General features: G+C 38.2%; 1 long non-coding RNA gene across 1 annotated transcript; it reads right to left on the minus strand.

Annotated features, from left to right (window-relative positions):
* Nucleotides 1-1,699: 1,699 nt before the first annotated feature.
* Nucleotides 1,700-3,981, minus strand: LOC123049918 (uncharacterized). The gene is made up of 2 exons (XR_006423687.1): nt 3,387-3,981; nt 1,700-3,279 (listed from the first exon to the last, which is right to left on the minus strand). It is a non-coding gene; the product is annotated as an uncharacterized lncRNA (long non-coding RNA).
* Nucleotides 3,982-3,987: the final 6 nt, after the last annotated feature.

Genomic DNA, 3,987 nt, shown 5'->3' on the forward strand with positions numbered 1-3,987 from the left:
TATATAGGAGGAAGAAGTATGTCAAGGGAGCCATGAGGGGCCCACGAGGGTGGAGGGCGCGCCCAGGGGGGGGTGGGCGTGCCCCCTACCTCGTGGCTTTCTCAAAGCTTCCTTGACATGGACCCAAGTCTCCCGGGTTACTTTCCTTCCAAAAATAAGTTTTGTGAAGTTTCAGGTCAATTGGACTCCGTTTGATTTTCCTTTTCTGCGATACTCTAAAACAAGGTAAAAACAGAAACTGGCACTGGGCTATGGGTTAGTAGGTTAGTCCCAAAAATCATATAAAATAGCATATAAATGCATATAAAACATCCAATGTTGATAATATACTAGTACAAATGCCCGTGCGTTGCAACGGGCAAAAAAAATTGCAAAACCTGCTACACATGTGATTACTCACCATTTCGCATATCCATTTTTGATAAACGTGTAATAAGTTTAAATTCATTATCGATTTTCGGAGAATGAATTGTGGCATGAAGAAAACACTCTGTTGCCCTTCATTTGATGGAATAGTAGTGGTGCATGGATTAGTCTAATTAATCACTTTTATTTTTTGCTTTTTGGAAAAACTGTGTGTTGCAATGTGTAAAAAAAAATTATGGTCCTTCTCACAGTAAGCATGACTCAAGACTTCCAAGAGCCCATACCCTCTAATTCAACACACATCCATTTGTACTGTCACTTATTATTGCCTTGTCGTCCATGGCCTTTGAAGCGTTCCGCACGGCTAAACTTAGCCGCTCGCTCGACCTTGTCGGGGCGTCCAAATCGTCTGTCGGCCAACCCCGCCGGCGTATTAACCCCACGAGCTCTTTCTCAAACCTCCTCGGCTAGTTTCGGCGGCTACTAATGGTTGTTCCAAATAATACATAATTATAATCTAAATTTTGCTTTTTTTTTATTTTGAGTGCCTTTTATCAATATGAATTTAAAATTAATGTTAAAGTTATTTAAAAATCCATAATAATTCCTAATCAAATAATTTCTCCACCATATAAAATCTAAAATAAGTATTTTAAACTTTCACTTTGAAAGATTAAACTAAAGCATTAGGTATATGCAGCTCACCTAAATTCAACCAGTAGCTTAATTTTGAGTTAAAATAAATAGGATATTTTTTTAGTATTTATAAGAGAGTTCGTGTAGTGCTGGCTGCTGCTGATTTACAAGGTGATCATTGATGGGATCGATGTACATATTTGTAGTTAATCTATATTAGCGCCCACACACACATGTACCTAGGGTGTTTCCTCACGGCACCATACCTAGCGGAGGTAGACTTGGACCGCATTGAGGTAGAGCATCGTCGCCATCAAAGATAGATGGCAATCAGAGCGGTGAAATTACATATGCCTGGTAGAAAGACATCCATTGTAGAGTGAAATCTCTTTTTGTTTTTCTCTGATCGTAAAAAACGGTGGGGAATGCTGACAATCACACAAAAAGAGCGAAACCATATTGCATACCTGAGTGTCTGGATGTGACTACGAATTCACAAATCAGGGTGCGTGATCACGTAGGTTCTCGTTTACAAATTAGCATGGTGCGAAAAGCATAACCAGATAATCCTGGAAGTTGGAAATATCCGACCAGTAAGGAGCAGTCATTATTTTGCTACTGGCCTTACCACACATAACTGAAAGTGGAATCGGTATTACTTAAAATGCTGAAAAGAATCTTCCGACAATAGCAGTCATCAAGGAAACATCAACAGCTTGTGCATAACTTGGCTGTTAGCCTTGGCACGAATAGATTAAAAGTGTGATTAGTAAGACAATTACATTATCAAAAACTCAAAGCTTTTACAAAATAATGGTAAAACTGCATACACAAAAGACAACTTACATAACCAAATATACTATCTAATTGACTCGATTTCCTTTGCTTCCACGTCGTGGAAGTAGGGACAGACTCGTACGCATCTAGCCTGTAATCTGCACTTTGCGCAACGCCATTGGCAGCCACACCGGAGCGAACCGCTGTGCGACTTCTCGTCGGCTCTCTTCTTCTATGTCCCAGCTCATGACGACTTGTAGAAGGAATGCTACATGTATTTTTCCACAACCTAGAATGGAAAATCTTGGTAGCAAAGGAAAATTTCGAGGAATGAGAAAGACCACATGTCTCTGTCTAAATAGCACAGTTAGTATTACAACAAATAAACCAGCACCAGCTGCCTTAGCTGGACCTTCAAATCAAGACCTAGTTTAATCTGATCGGGCCAAAATAATCAGTCAATTCATGGAACATATAGTCAATTTTCTACAAGGAAACATATAGTTAGATGGTCCACTCAAGGTTGAAGACTGCAGTTTGAAGGGACTGTCGAATCTACATAAATCATGACCACATTTTCTACATTTCCTAACTAAAACAACATTGTCTGACCATTGGCTTAGGCATACTGTAATACAAATTGCAAACTGCTGACAAGTGTTGACCTGTCGTTGGTTTTTGATGACCATATAAATCTACTTGGGTGAAAACAAATCCAGTCATAGTGATAGCTCCAGCCAACAACCAAAAAAGTAGTCTCATTGGTTATAAACATCAAGCAGTCCAAAAAGTTGCGGCTCCAAAGTAGTACTGAACATCATCATAATCAGATATATCCTGACAATACTGAAAATGTACAGCCAGCAACATGAACAAAGATAGCATGCCACACACTTAAATGATGGGGAAGAAACAGGATGTATTTCTTACAATGTAAAAAATAAGTTATCTCTTCACTGGTGCAAACACATTATTGGCACACTGGGCATAGGAGTCGCTTTGCAGGCTAAAAATACTACATGTGTACCAAAATATAAGATATTTGGTAGGCCTGGTACGGAGGTAACACTATTTTTGTTGGTGATAGCACATAGAGCATAATATAGACAACTAAATGAAGTTAAAAATGGTATGTTTAATCATGTAATATCATGCATGTACACTGAAGAAAGGAGAGTTATCTTTGATAGAATCATGTAATATCATGTTCAACAAAAAGTTGTAAGCAGACATGTCCTAGTTGGATGGAGATCCAGATAGCTCCCTCTCCAACTGGACGTTGGTGTTTCCAACACATTTTGGATTCATTCAGGCAGCATTCCTCAGTTGTTCATTATTAGTTCAAGTTACAAGACATTTCATGTTAATTAGCTGGAAAAACATTTACCTTAAGGTCTGCATAGCTGGCCTGAACATCCATCATCCCAAAACTGCGCTATAATAGCTCAACAGTTCTCACTTCTGGAACTGTATGTTCCTTTGAGTAGTTGGATTGTGTAGCTACAGACAAAAATGAGTATCTAGTGAATGTTAATATATTGTAGGTTTATAACCTAAGGCATTATTGTTATAAAAAATCAATAAAACCGGTGGGAAGGGGAACGCACATGCGAGGTGGGTAGGTGGAGATGAAATGAACAAAACGGCATACATATTTCCCTTCAATAGTAGCCTAAAAGATCACTTGAACTTGTACCCCAAATAGAGAAGACATGAGTATCATACGGAACCCCTAAATCCACATCTATTTTTGTCTAAATCCATAACGTCTATCTTCTACTAAGATCCAAAAGCAACCTTGACTTATCCAAACTGAAATTAGGGGAAATTTTATTTGTCAGATTATGAAAGAAGAAAACAACATTCTTATAATATTAAGACTTTGTTAGAGAAGAAAAGAAAGAAGATTAGTGTGCCCCCTGTTATGATCAAGTTATCAGCTAACCACCACTAATATCATAGTTTGAATTTTACTCTGCTCTAACAGTGAGAAAAACTATAACTACAGTAATCAGGAAAATAATTGGCACACCAAATTCCCTCTAAAAGATTTGCACACCAAGAGGGAAGAGCTAAAAACTTGAGACATGAAAAAATATCAAATCCTATTGAATCATGTTTATGAATTAACTGTACCAATGTATGGCTACATATAAATAGAATAGCTAGAAAGCACAGCAGGTTGTACAGTTCAGAGGTGGAGTGGTC

Source organism: Triticum aestivum, chromosome 1A (genome assembly GCF_018294505.1).
Source record: "Triticum aestivum cultivar Chinese Spring chromosome 1A, IWGSC CS RefSeq v2.1, whole genome shotgun sequence".
Taxonomy (NCBI): Eukaryota; Viridiplantae; Streptophyta; class Magnoliopsida; order Poales; family Poaceae; genus Triticum; species Triticum aestivum.